The sequence below is a fragment of the Rhinolophus sinicus genome, linkage group LG06, assembly GCF_036562045.2.
Source record: "Rhinolophus sinicus isolate RSC01 linkage group LG06, ASM3656204v1, whole genome shotgun sequence".
Taxonomy (NCBI): Eukaryota; Metazoa; Chordata; class Mammalia; order Chiroptera; family Rhinolophidae; genus Rhinolophus; species Rhinolophus sinicus.
Window position 1 is genome coordinate 136812757 of NC_133756.1, and position 22398 is coordinate 136835154.

General features: G+C 33.7%; 1 protein-coding gene across 1 annotated transcript in view; it reads right to left on the reverse strand.

Moving 5' to 3' along the window:
• LOC109453096 (uncharacterized) overlaps positions 1-17912 on the reverse strand; it is a 43536-nt gene extending 25624 nt beyond the window's left edge. The window contains exon 1 of the mRNA XM_019742594.2: positions 17167-17912. The gene's annotated coding sequence lies outside the window, so the exon portion shown is untranslated. The remainder of the gene's footprint in view (positions 1-17166) is intronic.
• Positions 17913-22398: the final 4486 nt, after the last annotated feature.

Genomic DNA, 22398 nt, shown 5'->3' on the forward strand with positions numbered 1-22398 from the left:
ATACAACTGAGGAGCTAGTCTTAGAATTCCATGTGAAAAGAGCAATTGAGGACAATCTTGCCCTTGTATTTTAAACTTGTTCCACATATGACTCTTCGGTATCAATTATAAAATAAGAAAAAAACTAAAATTGCAATATTGGAAGTAGACTTTCCAAGGACAATTATATTCAAAAACTCAAGAGTCAATGACGTGATAGGAAACTTCAATTTATTGTTCAGCTTTTTTTCCACTAGGTGATAACCAAATGATCTCTGAGTTTTAAGTATTAATGAATACTTAAATTTCTTTGGGGCTGCTATAAAGAAGAAAAAAAACAATGTATGTACCAGTTAAGAATACATACTTTAAAAAGTCACATGGGAAGTAAGGTAGTATTTGTCTTGCTCTAGAAGACAAAATTAAAATAAATTAGTGAAAGGTATAGGAGGGTTTGTTGTAGCTGATTAAACACTCAATTTACTATTTTAGAACTCTCCAGAAGTTTTAGATAGAGGCTTAGTGGACGTTTGGATACCATACAGATGGCTCAATAATGGGTAGGAAGTTGGACAACAATGAATTCAAACAGTTTCGTATCTAAATACTTTGCTCTAATTAAGTAGTTTCCACTACTTAATTTTATCTATTTAGTAAAATTAGTTCTCTAATAATTCTGTTAATCTAATTCCAAAAGAATATGAATAATGGATTTTTTAGCTCAATGTTTGTAGCTCAAGGTAAAATGTTTTAAAATAACATAAAATGAAACCCCAAAAGTATTCTTCAATGAAACAGCCTAAGAATAATTTTGATTTATATTTTAAAAACAGAATGTATGCAGCTTCTATTTTTAAATTATTTCCTCCAGAGTGATTTTTATAGGATTTTTTAACAGGAGATATACCACATGTGAGTCAGTGTAATGAGACTGATGTATTGCACATCAAAGCAATAAAATTGATTCATAAGTATCCATAAACCCATTGGAAAGATTTCATATAATAGTTTGAATGTTAAAAAAGTCACACAGACACAATTTTAGAAGTTCAGTCATTCAGAATAGTAATTCATAGGATTTTCTGAACCAATGCTAAGATTTCTTCTAATATCTCTTTTCTGAGTAGGTGCAATTTTGTTTCTTTATATTATTCTGAACTTCCTAACTGATACACATAAAACTACTATTAATGGCAATGTGAACAGTTAGATACTATAGCCAAAATTTTTAGAAACAGTCCTATAATTGGTGTCATTCAAAGTCTGCTTTGATATAAGATAGAAAAGGCTCACAGAAATACTGCTATTTCTGTTGTGTCTATGCCTGGGTCTGTTTTCCAAATAAAATGGTGAACCACCTTCTCATGCTTCCAACTACACTTAGGGTGATCCTCAAGGGTCTGGAACATCTGTTACCAGAAGACATGTATAGTTAGACACAGTCATTCCAATTTGAGAATAAAACAAAGGTATATTTAGTCTTTAGCAAACACTTTCACAGTCTGGAGTTACAACGTAATTTCATGCTTACCAATGTAAGGATAAGCTTTCCATGTATTTACACTTTTGGCACTATTTGATAGATTGGTTCTTTGGTGTTAGGCCTATCTATGGTAGTAATAAATGTAATAACTTTTCTGAGAGGGGAAATACTGTGAACTTGTTTTGTATTCTTTTAGGTGTTCCAGATATTAGAATGTTTTATATAAATTCTCTTTCATGAACATATTCATATGGAATAAATTGCAAAAGTAGAATTATTATAGTATTTCCCTTCTCTATGTATGTGAGTTTCCTTGTGACCACTTAATGGGTCAGTACTATTTTTTGTTTTTTAATTAGCAAGTTGTTTTTTTTTTTTATATGAGAAAATAAGTACTATTGTTTTTATTTGTACTTCATGCATTATCAGGAGGGTTAAGAATGTTTTTAAATATTTAATTTCTTTTCATTATAGTCTTCTATGAATTTTCTATTCATATCTTTGACCAATTCTTCTATAAGAATACATAAAATATATAATAATTTTAAAGCATGATGGAAATGTGGAAGACCATTTGCTACATTTTATGGAAGAATTGTGAAGAAATAAACAACAAAAAATATATTAGCATATTTGTGATAAGTACAAATAATTTACTCTTGAGGAAAACAAGCACATAGGTAGCTCAACATGATATTTCCTTTATCTAACACAACTTGGCTTATTTAAAATGAAACTAGGCAGCAAAATAAAGTTTCAAAGTGTTAACTAAAAAGTGAGGTTGATTCTACCTATATAAGGAAGAAACTTATTTGGTGAGGTGCCTTAGAAAATATGCTGACTCAATTAGGAGAGAAGCATTCCTTAAGGAAAAAAAAATGATCTCTATTTTTAATACCCACCCTCTCCTTATCAATATAAATATATCTGTAATTTCAATATATACATGTTTGATTCAAACAAAACATATGCCTAATAAAATAGCTATCTTGGGACCAACCCACTATAAGAGTTTAGACATGTTTTAAAATCACATTCCAAAAAATAAGTAAAACACTCAATTTAAATTTATGATAAAAAGGTTTTTACATATATATGCAAAGGTCTTTTCGAGAAATACTCAATATTTTTATTTTAGAAAGTAGTTTGTATTTGTCAATAGCATTCATTAACTACATTATTGTAAGGCCAACAATTTGATTGTATCCAAACTTGTAACACTGAGACAGTCAACACATTGACTTGTTTCTGAGCTTAGCACAAACATATTGAAGAGCCAAGGTCAATCTTCATGTAATAAAGATTTATGTGGTGGGAAATGTCTAAAGGGAAGTTTAGAAATTCAGTTGATCAGACTTCCAATGGTCTACATGACCTAAGGTTATCCAAAGAAATAGTCACTTCCATATTTAACTCTTTCCTGATGACATTACCCAACATGTTGCTCAACACTGACTACAGACAGACATACAAAATAAATGTTTTACAATTTAAAGCCGTGCAAAACATCTTTTCTCTGTATAAATCAATATGCCTTGTTTGATAATTATACTAAATTATTTATTAGCCTACTGAATATTTCTGTCTACAAAAATTTTCAGAAATAAATTTAATATTTAATCACTTTAGCCTTCAAGAATATTTCTCTCTCCTTCTTTTTGTGATCCTTATTTTCTATTGCTATTTTTCCAAATTATAAATATGCATACATGTACATATGTACATATGTGCATGTTTATTTAATTTGTATATTAAATGGACTGAGTAATTGAAAAGAAAAGTAAAACCCAAATATCAAAAGGGTAACTAAATGTGAAACAATAAAGGCAACAGATCAATGTGTGTGTATATGTGTGCGTGTGTCTGTGTGATGTTTGAGTGCTTGAAAATCAAAAAGGAAAACCCAGCGGGGGGTGGGGGGGTAGTGATGAGTGAGAAAGGTGAAGGGATTATGATGTACAAATTGGTAGTTACAAAATAGTCACAAGGATGTGAAATACAGTATGGGAAATATAGTCAATAATATTGTAAAAACTATATATAGTGCCAGATGACTACTAGGTTTATCATGGGACTACTTCATAAATTATATAAATACCTAACCACCACTGTGCTGTACCCCTGAAACTAATATAAAATAATAATACTGCATGTCAACTATAATTAATATATATGTATATTATACTCACACACTATATATACATACATATATACGTGTATATATATATATACACACACACATATATATACATTCTGTGACTCTATATATGTATAGAGTCACAGAATGTAAACTACAGTATAGGGAATATAGTCAATATTGTTATAATAGCTACGTATGGTGTCAGATGGGTAGTAGACTTAGAGGGATTATTACTTTGTGAGGTATGTAAATCTCTAATCACTATGTTGTTTTGTATACCTGAAACTAAGAAAAAAAGAGAAAAGAAAAGCCAAACTCAACCTTAAGATACTATTGTAATATTCACTAAACTTTCCACATTAAAATAGCTCTGGATTTTAAATTTAAAAGCCCACATTATACGTATAGCACCATATTTTAAGGAAAGTGATTCTAAAGTTTATCAATAGGACAATAACAATTTTAGGTGCATGAGAGTTGGAATTATATAATTGGAAAGGTTTTTGTCTTTGTAGGGTCCCCGTAATTTTTAAACACAATTTTATGAACTACATCTAGCAACTTTATCCACCTATCCATCTATCTATCACCTACCTATGCCTTTGTTTTTTCATCTACTACAGAAGTCATCTGCTATAATATTATAAAGCATATAATTTTAATGACTAGGTAAAGTACAAAGAAATGAAAGTATTTTTTGAATTACTCTATGGAGAATGAACATCGTCTAGGTGGTGAAGAATGGAGGGGATGTCCTTGCTGGTAATTGCAGCTGCCGTTAATCTGTATGAGCTCATTAATTTTTATGGTTCCTTCAAATTCAACATTTATTTAAGATAAGTTAGGGAATGACATCATCATAATTGCCTCTTTCAAATCAAGGGTGAGTTTGATTTAACAAGACTTTTGGACTCTTTTCCTGAAATAGAGATTATTATTCATTGGTGGCTTCACATAAAATTCTTGAAAGTGAAAAGATGGATTTTTTCCACTTTAGCAAAGACAAGGAGAAGATTCTGCAGTTTTTTTCAAGGTCTCCTTAATTGTCCTTGTCCCATGACTTATAACTGATTCCATAAGCTTTATAAACTATAGTTTATTTAGATTCAAATGCTTAAAACTGAATAATCTATGTGACAATAACATTGGAACAACATAAAAGGGTGAAATGTGTCCTTTTTGGTTCTGCAAATTAACAAAGAATATATTTATATGAAATAACCGAGGCCAAGACTTTCATATTCTTTTCAAAAGCCTAACCTGTTGCTACTTATCATTTGAATCTGAAAATTTGCTTTTTGATAGTTCATAATTAAGATGGTGGATTGATTTAATTTTAGAACCGTGGTATCAGTTGAAAGTTTGTTTCCTCTCTGGATGCTGAACTAATGAACATGAAGCAGTTAATGGAATAAAGTATAAACTATGCTATTTTCTGTTCAATAAAGGTGCCATTACTACTGTGTATAGTGGATCTCAGGAAAAGCATTAATTATCATTTCGTCTTTAGTTACTTAGTCTATATAAATGATTCAACCTCTGAATTAAAATGAACAAATAGAAAAAACTATTAAACTTTTAACTAGACGTTACAATAGTGCATAAGGTAGAATCTTTCTATAAAAGAGGTCTTGTTTATACAGGGAAGCTCTGCTGCCAGCCTATTTCAAGGAAGCTTGAATTCTCAACAGGACAATACATCATCCTTCAAGTTCGGCCATACCTGTAATTCAGTCTTATTGCATTCCATTGTGTGGTCAGTGTAAGAGGCCAACAGTTAACGATTTGAATTACAATGTGCAGCCTATGAAAACTATCTTTTTATTTTAAAATATTCTTTATTATATTTGTTTTCCTAAAAAAAAAAATGTAGCAATTAAAATTCTCTATCCCTTGGCAGAAAACGATGTAACTAGCCAACTAAACTCCTGAAGCACTTTCAGGATGTTACATGATTGTACTAAGTTATATCCTTTGACTCATTTACTTGACCCATCTAATTGCCAGGATCCTTAATTGAAACTAAATAAGCAATCTAAATGTGCTAATGTGTTAGGTTAAATAATATTACCAAAATCTGCATTGTAATGGATTGTTAAATGTGAACTACACAATTTAGAAACTAACAGAACAGTTTTTAGAATTAATCTAAATTCAGAGCTTGATTTATATCGAGGCATTGTGGGAAACAAAAAATAAAGAAAACCTCATTTAAAATGGAGTCAGGAAGCCCTGAAGAGGGAGCTCTCACTCACCACTCAGTTACAGCTGACATTACCAGTAGGAAGAAGGAAGATAAGAGTTATTTCGACAAGGAGGACATTTTTTAGGTAGGAATTTTATCTCTTATTCTTAAGAAAAGGAAGGAAGATCCCGCCCTCCTCAGCAACAAAGCACTAACTACAGCTTGGAGCCAATGAAAAACCTCCACAACCTCAAACTCTTGTTCTCCAATTATTATTTCTTCAAAACAACCCTTCCTAGTTTCCTCCTAAGACCTCATAAAATCTAACCTTCCTCTGGTTTTCTTTTGGACTTGTCTATGGTTTGCCATAGCTTGTTTGTTCTGAATTGCAATTCTATACTATTGACAAATGAACTCATTTTGCTGGTAAAATAAATGGCTATTTTATTTTTGAGGATGACAGCATTTACAGCTTAAGTGAACTGATCCAATCAAAAATCATTTATCATATATTGATCCCATTATTATGAATAGGTTCAAACAAAATGACAATAGCGTTAAAGTTCCGGGATTAACCGGCGGTTTTAATTTTTGTCTTTGTTCTTTTCTGTGTTTTCAAAAAAATGTCAAGTGAGGATATATAACTTGGTATTCTGGAAACAAAATATTTCTTTTAAAAGAAAGAACTAATTGCCTAGAGGCCTATATTTAAGGGGGCTAAATAATATAAAGTGTAGTTTACTGGAATATATAGTATAGACTAGAATTCTATTTCTTAAACTGAAGAGCAAATATAAGAATAAATAGAAGGCAATACATATGCAAACATATGATAAATTCACTCTACAACTGATGCTGACTGAAAGCTGGTCAGGAAAAGACTTCTTAGATACAATATGATGATCTGACTTGAAAGAAAGATATAAATTGGGTAGAGAAGGGCAGGAAGGATGCTTCAGGTTAAAATTATTATATGAAAAAAATAAGGTAGAAATAATAGTCTGAACTTGAACGTGGATGAGAATGTGTGTGTGTGTGTGTGTGTGTGTGTGTGTGTGTCTGTGTGTTTGACATGGAAAGAAATAGAGATAGAAAGATTAGATAGAATATGGTGAAGATAAATGAAGTGATTCTTACGCGATAATTATCAGTAGGCAGAGGACTTTTGAAAAATGTCTTTGTTTACTTCTTGAGGTCAGAAATCTAGAATAGATATACTATGTAAAATTTGTTTGAAAATTAATTATGTGCATAAGACTAAAACTAGAAGTACAATGAAAAACTCAATGGGCTTCTTATTGTCAAAAGTATAACCATAGGTCTAAAGGGAGTCTATTTATTGCACTGATCACCTTCTCTCAACGTATTACATAAACACCAAAAGACACAGCATCCTAAAGGTAAGGAATATGTTCAGAGGTAATCTGAGAATACAGAAAATCTGATTGCTTTCTCAAATAGATACGTATTTAGCCCATGTGCTAGACTCTTGAAAATGATTCATGGTGGGCATTAAGAATCCTGAGACTTAGACCCTAACCTCAAAGACTTGCTGCCTAATTGAGGAACTTCCACTTACTCCACATATCTGAGATTTGCTTATAGATACAATTAACATCATCTGGAGTTACATGTATAACTTCAGGTCACATGATTGGGTGAATGTATCTGATTTTTGTTTCAGAAAAATGGAAAAACACTCAATTTAACATAAACACGGGATAAAGAGTTAGTTTCTAGAATTAACTTCATAAAATATATTAACAGCCATGCCAAAGTCCATATTTTCTGACATAAGATGATATATGTCACAATATCATGATATGATATTTGACACACCTTAAAGACAGAGAAACTGATGATGAAATGATGTCATCAATGACGTCAGGGAAAGCAAGGTATTTCTATGTTTTTCTCCCACTACATATTCTACTATGTCAGATTTTTCCAGGAAAATTAAAAACCATTTATTAAAACCTGATATTTTCATCCATTGAAAGACAAAAACAAAACAAAGCACTGGACTAACTACTAGCTACTCAAAGCAAGTTATTATCTGAAACCTAATTTGCTTCTATTTTTCTTCTTAAGACAACACAAAACAAAATAATATTTCCTACATTTCAGTAGTCAGAGATGACAGATTAGAGGCAAAGAGAAAATGCGTATTCCTAGGAACATTTTAAACATTCTTTTCCAGAAAAGTAAACAAAACAAAGCAAAAAACCTTACTGGCATAATATCATCTAAATATGGGAAAAATACATTTCTATAATCTGACTCTTCAGAATGGTATAAAACTGATCATAAATAATGACTGTGTAGAGAGGCATATGAAGTGGGTGTGGAAGCCTTACTTTGTGAACGGACATAGGGAAAACTAGCTCAAATTTCCCAGAGAGTATTTCAGAGACGTTAAATTGGAATGATTTCCAACATCACAATTTACTTGCGGACACTAAGATTAGATTAATAGCCAGAAAAAGAGGAGTCTGGGGCATCACCATCATATAACACTTCCTTACAATGTAATACAAATTAACATGTGGTATGAGTGCTAAAGATCAGAGGTCCCAGGACAGACAAATAAATTGACTCCTGTTAGGAAGACTCTACCCAAACATCTGCTTACAATACTCATATATGGTTGATGCAGAAAATCACCAAAATTGGTAGACTTTCACTCCTTCCCTGTGATGTCTCTCCCCTTACCACATCATTTAAAACTTAATTCAAAGGAACCAATAGTAGAACAAGGCTTAAAGGAACAAAAAGTTTACTAGAATAAAACCCAAGCCTTCTCAAGCACCCCATGGATCATTTTTCATCAGGAACCAAAGAACACTTCATGTAACACTTTTTCTTTTAATATCGAAACTCTTTCCTTCTGAAATAAATTATTGGCTGCTTTGTCATAGCGACCTAATACTTCTACAGAATGAAGTTATTTAAAAAGTACAGTCATTCTACGCTGCATCAATTAAACTGAGCCCTGTTTACTTTCTTTGAGGTATGCACAGTTATTTGTGCATACCTTAAACGAGTTTCTATATTGGTTACATTACTCATGTCATTAAACTGCATTTTACTCAGTTTACCTGCTGTCTCCTGAGGGGAAGAGCCAATTGTCAAAATCAAATAGCTTTCTTTATCTCTGTGGCATTTGCCAGTTTATAAAAGCAAAATGCTTGGCTTTTGCTGAAGGCTGAATAGTAAGCTTTCCTGCAGGACAACAAAGAAATTGTAATGGGGGCCCTAATGCATGTTCACTACAGAGAAAATGATGGACAAATCAGTGCAATAGTGCATCAGCTACTATAGTTGCTATGGGAAAGGTCAGAATGGGCAAAACCAGAAAATTATGTCAAATTTCATAAATTAAGAGCTTTAATCCCTATAGTTACAATATTATTATAAAAGGACCATATTTTTTTCTAATTGCAGTAAACACATTTTTTAAAAAAACAATGCTAAACTTTTGATCTACCAAATGAAAAATATGAAATAATTTTTAATTAATATTTTTGACATGCAATAGTATTTTATATCAATGTCAGGTGTAGAGCATAGTAGTTAGACATTTATATAATTTAAGAAGTAATCCGGGGTGCCCAGATGGCTCGGTTGGTTAGAGCGCGAGCTCTGAACAACACGGTTGCTGGTTTGATTCTCACATGGGCCAGTGAGCTGCACCCTCCACAACTAAATTGAAGACATCGAGCTGCCACTGAGCACTTCGTGGGGTGGCCGGATGGCTCAGTTGGTTCAAGCGTGAGTTCTCAACAAGGTTGCGGTCCACATGGGATGGTGGGCTGCACCCCCTGAAACTAAAAGATTGAAAATAGCAACTGGACTTGGAGCTGACTGTGCCCTCCACAACTAGATTGAAGGCCAATGACTTATTGCTCATGGGTACTGGAGAAACACACTGTTCCCCATTATTCCCCAGTAAAATTTAAAAAAAAAAAAAATTGAGGAAAAAAACCAAAAAGTCATCCCCCTAACTAATCCAGCACCCAACTGGCACTATGCATAGTTATTACCAGAAAAATATCAGATATTGAGTAATATATCAAGAACCTCAACCTCTCATCCTCCAAATTTGTAAAGAATCATGGTAATCATAGACACTGCTTTACGGAGACCTTAGGTTAAAAGTCTTGAGCTAGAAAATCTCCTGCTGGTGAGCTAAGCAGTTTTTACAAGCAGGACAATGCATTGTCATTACCGCTACAACAGTTCTTGTAAACAGTTCTTTCTTATTAACTATTATGCCCAGTAACTGGCCTGCGTATTTGCTATATGCACACAAGAACTGTAGAAGGAAAGGGAGAACAGAAGAACGAATAGGAGGAAGAGAAAGAGGAGGAGGAGGGACAGCTGAGGAAGAAGCAAAAAAAAGAGAGAAGGAGGAGGAAGGGGACAAGAAAAGAGTGGACTGCTGTTAGAGCCAATCCCAGAGATGTGGAAACCAGGTCCTAAAGAGGAAATGGGATCTGTCCACAAAGTACAGAAGATAGTGCAAGGTTCTGACACCAAATTCAAGTTGTCTGACTTCACATCCATAGCAGGGGTTCTCCTGATACTGCGCTTCATTAAGGAGTCCCAATTCAAAGATGCATATGAGTACACACCGCATACTCTGATATACTCTTACAAGAAACAAGAAATAGGAGGGAATCTGGAAGGTCCTGGGTGCTCTTTGGTAGAAATTGTTCCCTATATAACGATTATTATATTTCTCTTAATTTAGTTTATTTTTAATGTATATCTGTTAGCACGAGATAATTATGGGCTTATAAAAAATATCTTGCTCAAATTTGTTTTAAAACATTCATAACAGAAAAAATGCTAATGGATGCTCTAAAAATTGTTGAGGCATAAACTGTAGCCACAAAAATGTCAATGACAGAACATTGTTAAGGCATTAGCAAAAAATAGTTTTTAGTGAGTAACACTAGGTACAAAGTGGCTAGAGTTATATCTTCTGATTGAAAGAAACTATCCACATGAGTCAGATTTGTGACCCTTTCTTAGCTAGAAAAGTCAAAATTCCTCTAGAAAAAGTTCAGATGTCCTATCTAGAAAAAAACCACATACCTACAAAACCTTTGATATTGCAAACAATTTCAAAGGGCTCATGCCAGCCCCTGTCTTCTGACTTTTAGATCCCTGAGGTACTGGTTAAGAACCTCTCCATCCTACCTCAGTGCCTCTACTAACCAAGTCTACAGGATAAGTGTTGAGTCAAAAGTGCATTATGCAACTTGTTTTCTGTTTAATACCTAGAGATGATTGGAATAAATACATAGTAAGTATTTATCAAAAGGAAGCATTGCCTCTGCCCTAATAATATTATTAAAAGAAACTGAAAATAAAGTGTTATTGATTTGAAGAAAAAGAAGCAAGCTGGGCAGGCTATATTAACGTCACAAGAAGTAGACGTCAAAAAGAAGGAATACTACCAGAGATAATGGAAGTTTCATAATGATAAAATGTCAATTAATGAAGAAGATAAAACTTACCCTTCAACAAGGACAAGGTCTTCAATAAAAACTTCAAAAAACATGAAGAAAAAATTGACACTACTAAATCTTCAATCCATAGTTGGGGATTTTTCTAAGAATATGGAAGCTTTGAATAATACTATTACAGAAATTAATGTAATTACATTTATGGATTACTTAACACATCAAATGCAAACATACATACACACATTCTTTTCAGGCATACATGGAATATTCTCCAAGATAGAGCATATGTTATACAATAAAATATGTCTCAATACATTTTACATCATTAAAGTCAAAGAGAGTATATTCTCTGGAAAAAAATGAATAAACTAGAAATCAGTAACAAAAATATATCGGAAAATTTCAAAATGATTGGAAATTAAGAATGCTTCTAAATAATCATGGATCAAAGAAGAAACCACAAGAAAAACTAGGCAATATTTCAGTCTGAATTAAAACAACAATAACAAAAAAACAAAATTTATGAACGAAAGTTAAAGCAATGTTTAGGGTAAAATTTATACTTAAGTTTAATACTTAGAAAAATATTTAAAAGATTACACCTTAAGAAGCTAGAAAATAAAGAGCAAAAGAAACTGAAACCCAAAGGAAGTAGAAGAAAGAAAATAAAGACAAGAGTGAGAGTAAGTTAACTGAAAAACAACAAACAAGAAAGAAAATGAACATAGCTAATATCAGCTTTGGGGAAAAAAAACAGTAAAGTTAAAAACCCCTAGTAAGATTGAGCAAGAAAATAAAATTACCAAAATTATGAATGAGCGAATATGGATATGGTTTCTACAAATATTATAATTTTAAAAGGAAACATTATGAACATCATTATGCTACAAAAATCAATAACTTATTTGTAATGTATAGTTTTCTTGGATGAGCACAACTTATTAAAATAAATACAACAAAAAGTAGCAGATCTATTCCTATGTCTATTAAAAAGTGATTTTTTGTAAGTCTTTTTTCTCAAGGAAAACACTAGGCCCAAATTGGTTAACTTCTATATTCTATCAAGCATTTAGGAATAAAATAATACCAATCTTACAAAAATTCTTTCAGAAAATAGGAAAGAACACATCACTTTTCAATTTATTTTCTGAGACCAATAGAATACTGAAATAAAACCCTGAAAGGAATATTACAACAAAAGAAAACTACAAACCAATACCACTCATGAATATAACACACATATTGTCAACAGGACATTAAAAATAAAGGTTAGCAATACATAAAATGGCAAGGTATTATGAGCAAATTGAGTTAATCCAAGGAATAAAAGGTTGTTTCAATACTCAAATATGAATTTATATAATTCACCACAATAGCAGTATAAATAAGAAATGGCATATGACTATGAGAATGGATGCAATAAATGACAAAATTTAACATCCATTCATTAAAAACACTCAGCAAAAATTGGAAACGAAGAAACAATGTCAATCTGGTGAAGGGGATTTATAGATAAGACACCCTTAATGGTAAAATATTAAATGATTTCTCTCTAAGATTATGTAAAAGGAAAGAGCATCTATGTTCCTCACATTTATGCAGCATTGTACTAGTGAACCTGGTCAGTGAAATAAGGCAAGAAAAAAAAAAAAAAGGAACTCCATATTAATTGAAAAACAAACAACTATATTTATTCCCAGACAAAATGGTTGTGTACATAGACATTTTTAACAATTCAACAACAAAATATGTAGAAATAATATGCAAATGTAGCAAGGTTGAAGTATACAAAGTAAATATTAAAATTTTTATCATAGCTTTATAAATTGGCAACAAATTGGAAAATAAAATTTAAAACGTGTCATTTTCAATAGTATCAAAATAGATCAAATGGTTTGGATTAAATTTAACCAAAGATGTACAAATTTGTCACACAAAACATTATAAAATATTGAAGAGCGAAATTAAAGAAGATCTATATAAATGGAAAGATATAGCAGGCTCATTGCTTGGAGGATTTAAATGTTAGGGTGTCAGTTCTCCCCAAACTTTTCTGGAAATGCAAAGCTATCTGTATCAAGTTTTAATAGACTTTTTGTAGGAGATACAAAGGAGTTAGAAAAACCAAAACATTTTGAGAGACAATAACAAATTTTAGAATTTACACCACCTAATTCCAAAAATGTCTACAAAACTATATTAAAAGATATAACCTAAAGGATTATTATAAGGATATACAAATAATAGATTAATGAAACAAAATCTTAATTTCAGACATAGACCACCAACACAATTATGGTCCAATGTTTTTCAACAAAGACTCCAATCCAATCCAATGGAAAAATAATTGATTTTAGCAAATAATGTTGACATTATTTCTTGGATATTGACATGGAAAAATAAAACAAACAAACCAATAAAAAATATGACTCCTATTCCATGCGGAACACAAAAAAATAATCTGAGTTGAATCACAGACCTAAAGATCAAGATTAAACCAATAATGTTTCTACAAGAGAATATACAAAATAGATTTATGATCTTGTGTAATGCAAGCATTTGTTAGATAAGGAAAAAAGAACACTAACAATTAAAAAGGATGTATCGGTGGGTCACATGACCCAGCAATCCCTCTCCTAGGTATCTACCCAAAAAAATCTGAAAACGTTTATCCATAAAGATATATGTGCTCCAGTGTTCATTGCAGCTTTATTTACAGTGGCTAAAACATGGAAACAACCAAAGTGTCCTTTGACAGATGAATGGAAAAAGAAGTGGTGGTATATATACATAATGAAATACTATTCTGCCATAAGAAAAGGTGAAATAGTGCTATTTGCAACAACATAGATGGATCTTGAATTATTATGCTAAATAAGTCAGACAGAAAAAGTGGAGAACCATATGATTTCACTGATATGTGGGATATAAAACTGAAAACAACAAAGGAACAAGACTCAAAAATAAAGAAAAAAAACTCATAGACACAGACAATAGTTTAGTTTTTACCAGATGGTAAGGGGGTGATAGATGAGGATAAAAGGAATCAAACATATGGTGATGGAAGGAGAACTGACTCTGGGTGGTAAATACACAATGTGATATATAGATGCTGTATTACAGAATTGTACACCTGAAACCTACCAACTTGACTAACAATTGTCACCTCAATAAGCTTGAATTAAAATAAATAAATAAATAAATAAATAAATAAATAAATAATAATAAATAAAAGGGGGGAAGGATATATTGGACTCCAAAATGAAAAAAAAAATTTTTTTTGCAAAGGACATAATAAAATTTAAAGCTAAACCACAGACTAGAGATGCTAAAATTAAAAAGACTGAAATACTTGAACAGCAAAGGAAATCATCAACAAAAAGAAAATACAACCTACTGAATGGGAGAAGATATTCACCAATGATACATTCGATACGGGGTTATATCTAAAATTTATGAAGAACTCATACAATTCAACACTAAAAACAAACAAATGAACAATCCAATTGAAAAAAGGGGCAGAGGACCTAAATAGACATTTCTCCAAAGAAGACATACAGATGGTCAATAGGCACATGAAAAGATGCTTAATGTCAGTAACCATCAGAGAAATTCAAATTAAAACCACAATGAGCTATCACTTCACACCTGTTAGAATGGCCATCATCAATAAATCCACAAAAAACAAGTGCTGGTGAGGAAGCAGGGAAAAGGGAACCCTCATGTACTATTAGTGGGATTGTAAATTGGTGTAGCCACTATGAACAACAGTTTGGAGGTTTTGCAAAAAATTGAAAAGAGAACTACCCTATGACTCAGCAATTGCACTTCTGGGTATTTATCCAAAGAAATCCAAAACACTAATTTTAAAAGCTATATGTACCCTTACATTCACTACAGAGCTATTATCAATCGCCAAGATATGGAAGCAACCTAACTGCCCATCAATAGATGACTGCATAAAGAAACTGTAATACATTTATATATTTGAGTATTACTCAGCCTTAAAAAAAAAAAAAAAAAAAAAAGAAAGAAAATGAAATCTTACCATTTGCAACAACATGGATGGACCCAGAGGCTACTATGCTAAGTGAAAGAAGTCAGACCATAAAAGACAAATACCATATGACCTCACTTATACGTGGAATCTAAAGAATGAAATAAATGAACAAACAAAACAGAAACAGATACAGAGAACAAATTGATGTTTGCTAGAAGGGAGGGAGTTTGAAGGGATGGGTGAAAAAGGGGGAGGGATTAAGAAGTACAAATTGGTAGTTACAAAATAGTCGCTGCGATACAGTAAATACAGCATAGAACAAATAATCAATAATAATTGTTATAATTATATATGGTTCCAGGTGGGTACTAGATTTATCAGGGGGATTACTTCATAAATTATATGAATGTCTAACAAAATTATAAAATAATATTGACTGACGACTGTAATTGAAAAAAAAAAAAAAAACAGATTGAAATACCAAGCATTATCGAAGATGTGCAGCAGTTTGGTCGCTCATACCTTGCTGGTCAGAGTAAAAAAGGGTTCAAACACTTTCAAAAACAGGAGGCCAGTGTTTCATAATGTTAAACTATGCTTATTTTATAATGCAGCAATTCCAATTATATATGTACAAGAATGCACTTGACAATTTTATTTTGTAAAAGGCAATGACAGGAAACAATTCAAATGCCCATGAACAAGTAAAACAAAACGAATGGTGGTTTATTCACACAATGGAATATCACTCAGCACTAAAAGGAGCAAAAAACATGGATGACTCTGAGAGTTTTTATTAAATGAAAGAAGCTGGACATGAAGGGGAATATAGTGCATGATTCCATTTATAAAAATTTAAAGAACACACAATCTATGGTGTTAGAAATAAGTTGTTACTTTTGTGGGGGTGTTGCCTGAAATGGGGCACTCTGTGAATTTCTGGGGTGTGTAAATATTTTGTATCTTAATTCACATAGAGTTGCCCAAACTCATTGGGCTGTATACTTAAAATGTGTGTGTGTGTGTGTGTATGTGTATATATGTGTGTGTGTATGTATACATACATATATACACACACACACATATATATACACATATATACACACACATATATACATATATACACACATATACATACATATACATATATATATATACATACATATATGTACACATATATATGTGTGTGTGTGTGTGTGTATATATATATATAAAACCTTTAAAAAGTCCCATCTGGAATCAGTGAGAGAACATCAGTACTGAATGTGTTTCTAACTATAAGTGGCCTTGTTTGCTATTTGTTTAGCTCAGGTCAGAGGACACACAAATAAAAATGTATGCAGTCTCTCACCAACCACTTAGCCTCCCCCAAAAGTTAAAACAGGTCTTCTCAGGGATCCAGGGACTTTTCTGTTTTCTTTTTTTTCTTTGTTTCTTTTTTCTTTCTTTCTTTTTTTATTTTCTTTTTTGTACAAGTTTTCAGGTATTCTAGAACCTACCTGCTTCCCCAGGCTCCCTATACCCTAAAATCAGAAACTTGCGTTGGAAGGCCATTGTAGGGACTTTCCCTGGCAACGATTTCTTCCTTGTATCTAGATTCTATTCACTTCTTTGGTCTATTTCCCGTGGACTGCATGCTTGCTATTAGGGCTGTATTGAAGCATGTTGTCTACGGTAAGAAAAATCCTTTGTTTCTGCACAGGAAGCAGTACTGAAACTTCCTCCAAAAGGACTTGGCTGCAGCAGTAGACCAGAATCCTAATCGTAGAAGCCCTCTAACGAAGGGAGGTGATGCATACAGCTGAACTGTGTGTCCTTGGCCCCCACTGGTCGGGGCGCCTTCAGTAGGACCAACCTCTCACCTGCCCTGCTCCTTTCCTCGGTGCCTCAAGCTCCTGGACTCACCTGGTGCTGAGGACCAGCGCGGGCAGGAGAGACAGCAAGTAGTGCGCTGGGCTGAATTTCACACTGTAACCTGTTAGGTTCCTCTTTCCCTCGCTGCCTTCACTCTCCCTTCTCCGCGGGTCCTGTCGCTCCTCGGTGACCGGGGCCTGTACCCAGCTGGCGATGAGCCCTTTCTAGCGGTGGACAAACGGATTAACCCACCAACGCTTCTTCAAACCAGGAACGGGGAGCCGGGAATCAGCTTCGCGAGTGATGTCATCGGTGGCCTAGGAGAGAGCTGACAAGATTATTCCGCTCAGCGGCTCCGGAGCTGCGAGAGCGACATGTCTCTGGCGCTGGAGAGGGAGGGGTCCCCGGCGATGGCCCCCACCCTGAACTGATCGTCTATTCCTACGGCTAACGAGGATGGGAAGGGCCGCAGGCGGGCAAGGAGAAATATAATCTGCTAGTAGCTGACCCTGAGTACTCCCAGGCAGTGAGAAAATTCACTGGGAAAGTATCAGCTGCTTAGAGTCTCAGGCAGGTGACTCTCACCTGATTAAATGGAGTTTGAATGAACAGTGTTCTAGAGAGGATGTTTAAAACATTATTTTGATTAAAATGCCTGAGGCAGGTCCTAGAGGGGGTGAGGGGAACTGGAGTACACAGCATCCAGAAATGTACCCTGAGGACAAATGGCATTTGCTAACTCCATAACTTGGGTTCCTTTCCTCAAGTGAGACTCACCACACAGAAATAAGTGAATAAAATACATCAGAAGATAACTCAGAGAGGTGTGATTGCAGCACTGGGGTTATTATGTTTTGTATTTTTTAAAACTCTGTTCCAAATTTCTTATAAGAATGCCGCACTTGATGACATTTATTTTGAAAAAATAGATCTCATCCTTTTTTTTTTTTTTAATTTCTAAGTTGTTATTTGTTGGAGCAAATGTACATGCTCTCCTTTTCAAAGCTTTATTTTGAAGAGGAACAGTTTTGTTAACCCATTGTTTTCTCTCTTTTAATGAGCATTAAATTGAAAACAAAATGCAGAGCACACATGTCTTTAAGTAGCCCAGACCATTAAAATACATGAGTAGTATTGCAAACTAGATACCTGCCCTTGGGTAACAGTAGAATCCACAACAGATATAACTAGGCATGTAGAAATGAGCTCACATGTGAATTGCATGTTGTTTGGGAGGAAAAATGGCAGCACACTTTGTTAAAAACAGACTCTGGTGACTTCTACTTCCTGGAAGATGGACACTTTCATGTTCATTTACATTTAAATTTAAAATTACATTTAGAGGTATTTTTTTTCTATTCTTCTCATACTAAATAGAAATAAAGCCCCTGGACATTTAAAGCCCCTGACATTACATATATATATATGAAACATAAAGAGACCCTTAAAGGCAAGACTATAAAGGTTTCATTAGTTGCCTCTTCCAGTTTCCATAGCCATCAGCATTCCTGAGCTTGTGATCACATCCCTTTTGCTTCTTTTCACCACTGCCTTCTCCACTATATTTGTGGATAATCACCCACAGCCTCTCTCTTTGACTGTGGTATCATTTAGGACCTGGGTAATCCCACATAAACTTCAAGATCCTTAATTTTATCACATCTTTTCATTGTAAATTAATATTCCACTCTTTTGCTAAAATACTTTTTTTTTTTTTCTTTCACCTGGCCGATCTCCATTATCTTACTTCTAAAATAAACATTGATTTTCCTTTAAGGAAAAATAGTCTTCATCTTTCTTAGTCCTGTGTTTTTTCGTTTGTTTGTTCTCACAGCTTTATTGAAGCATGATTAAAAAATTGTATATATTTAAGTTGTAAAATGTGATTCTTTACAGGTGTACAATGTGATGATTTAACACACGCATACATTGTGAAATGATTACCACAATCAGGTTAATTAATGCATCCACTACCTCATATAATTACCATTTTTGTGTGTATAGCGAGAATATTTAAGATCTACTCTCAGAAAATTTCAAATATACAGTACAGTATTAACTATAATCTTCATGCTGTAGTTTGATCCTCTTGTTTTTTAAATGGAGTTAAAAACACTGCCAAGTTTTAGAGGTACATGTGTGTCTCAAGCCTGACTGGTGTATTCTTTCTCAAGCCGCAAAATAGGATGATGAAGGGATTTGATTAGGATAGAGATATCCTATGAATAGATTTATAGTATATAAGCCCACATAAAATATCCTATCAGCCTTTGAAGACTTTCTAGTCCACATTTGAAATTCCATTTTACTCTGTTTTTTCTGGCTTCTATGAACTTTGAAAGTGAAAGCAGCTGTCTAGTCTATTTCACTTTTCCTCCACTCTTTATAACTTGTGATTTCACCTGTATGGCATACTTTGTGTTCATTCAATTAAATGAATCCTCAAAGTTTAATTACCATACTAAGTCTTATCTTGCAGTTTAGTTTTGGTTTTTATATTCTTAAGTTTGAAACTACTATAAATACTGTGATTTCTTAGCTTTTCATGCATTGCCTCTATAGATTAACAAAGGTACATTTCCCTTTATTTTATTTTAGCCCGCCAAGTGATTGTAAAATCCATGCCACATTTAAGTTTGTATGTAAATCAGGTCTTTATTTTTTATTTGATTATATTTCTTACACTTATATCCCCTATAATTCAGTCCCTGCTGTCTAAGGAAATCAGGCTGCCAATAAACAGCTAGCAGGAGTTATATTGCCACCTCAACCATTCATGGAAAAATCAGAAGATTGAAATAGGGTATGTGCCTATTTGAAAAGAACAGACTGAACAAGCTTTTGATTAAAATTGAATACAAACATAATTGACAATAAAATTTGGTCTTCATAACACTTTGACATTCTCAAAACATGCAGGGCATAAAAGCAAGTAGTTTTATACTGTGTGCAAAATGAAACTCAGGAAATTAAAGTAATATCTCCAAAGTCATTCTGAATGATGATCAGTAAGTTGGGATTGTGATACAGAACAATGGAATTCCATTCACTGCTCTAACTGCTGTACCACCTCTGCAAGCATCCTTTTGACTGAGTATTCCTATGTGTTAAGCATTGTGGTAGGTGTTGGGGGCTACCAGGATTAATAAAACATAGCAACTCACAACATACCGTATTTCCCCCCCAAAAAAGACTGGGTCTTATATTAATTTTTGCTCCAAAAGATGCATTAAGGCTTATTTTCAGGGAATTCTTATTTTTTCATGTACAAAAAAATACATTTATTCAAAGTCATGTCATTTTCTTCTGGAACATCGTCATAACTCTCCAAACCCGGAATTCTGTCTTGCATTTCTTGTGACTCCATTTCCTGTAGAACCATTGGCCCCAATCTCTCATATGCAGAGCTCTCCTTAAATGAGCATTTCTCGTCTATGTAGCTTGCTCGTAGTGCATTGGCAACACAGCTGTCAGTGATTTTATCCCATGAATTCTTCACCCAAGTCACAACCTCTTGCAGGCTAGGCTTCACAAAGTTTAAACACTGATTTCTCTCCATTCTACTTTCAATGTAGTCATTGATTCCCATGTAGGCAGTCATTCCTGAGGGAATCACTATTTGATCTATTCTTCTCTCTGTAAGGAAGTTCTTCGTGTCTTTATCATGGTGAGTGCTGGCTAAATCCCAGACTAACAGACCTCTGGCCACCTCACAAACCAAGTGGCAGCATTAAATTGACCTACTTCCTTATAACTGCTTGTGTGCACCAGGCTTTTTCGGTTTCAAGAACATAAATGCCTGAAACATGTTCAACCTTATCTTTCTTGCCCTTAGTGATGATTAGAGGTGGGGCTTTCTTTCCATCCAGACAAATTACCAAAATACAGGTAACACGCGCATTTTTGTAACCAGTGGAGGGAATGTAGATTGACGAGGCACCCCTCTGATCAATTGTCATTTGAGATCCTTGGCCCATAGACACTGCAGTTTCATCCATAGCAATCATGTTGGAGAGTTTGTATTTAGAAAAGTTGATGCCATCAACAAAGGACTTGAATGCAAGTGCACGTTTAATAACTTCAGTATCTTCCAGCTTGAACAGTGTTGTCGATCTTAGAGACAGTTCATATCACTGAAGGAAGGCTTCCAGCCAGTGTTGTAATGCTTTGAATTCTTCTGGGGATATTTCTAACCTGTGGTGCCATTGCAAGGGCAAATGCTTGAATATGAGCCCTGCGCACAACCAAAGTGTTTGCTCTCCTGTCACCAATCTATTCACAAATGATGTCTTCCAGTTCAGGAAATAATGGTTGCAAACCTGATCCACACTTATACTTCTTAGCATTTCCCTCATCCACCTGTTGACTGAGGTTATCGTACTCTCCTCACCATTTTCAGACCATTCAGAGATCCAACTTCTCTTTGCAGAAAGCCGTCAGATTCTTGCCCCGGGAGTCCTCCATGATTCCTTTCTTATACTCGATGGGATAGCTCTTTTTTTTTCACTCATCTTATCTGGGGGTCAAAATAGTATTCCTTTTAAATCAAACATTAAATCAAGTGTTAACTGAACATTCAAGACATGAGTGGCAACAAAAATGATGATAGTTAAGAATGATGATCCACATAAAAGCAAAGAAAAATTGCAGGCACCAAAATTCAGAAAACGTTTATTTATTTCATACAAGTGCATTAAGTATGTCCATTACAACACACAACGTATTGAATTATGAAGATTCATATTAGACACAACCATGTCCATTCATTATCAAGTGCACACATTATTCGTGCGTTGTGTCTGTACTCCAGTTGGTCATTTGGTAATTAGTTTCAAGTTCATCTTTTTACGTAGGCGTTTACCTCTTGTCCAAAGGCGCCCGCTTGGGTATTTACAAATACTTAATTATAATTTATATTATCATTTATTTTAAGTATTAATGTCAATAATATTATTTATTTATATTTAATTATATGTTAATATTATTTTATAATTGAATACGTCCGTCGTGTGTTGCAATGGACTTATTAAATGCATCCATCTCGCCTAAGATCTTAACTGGGGCTTATTTTGGGGGTAGGGCTTATATTACGAGCATTCTGAAAAAATCATGCTGGAAAAAAAAAATCATGCTGGGGCTTATTTTCTGATTAGGTCTTATTTTCGGGGAAATACAGTAGTGGCTACCTGGAATATTTTGCTTTCCCCCTTCTTATTTGAGCATGAGCTAATTATTTTTTAAGAGCTATAAATGAATTTAAATCATGAGGCTCCAGTTTCCTCC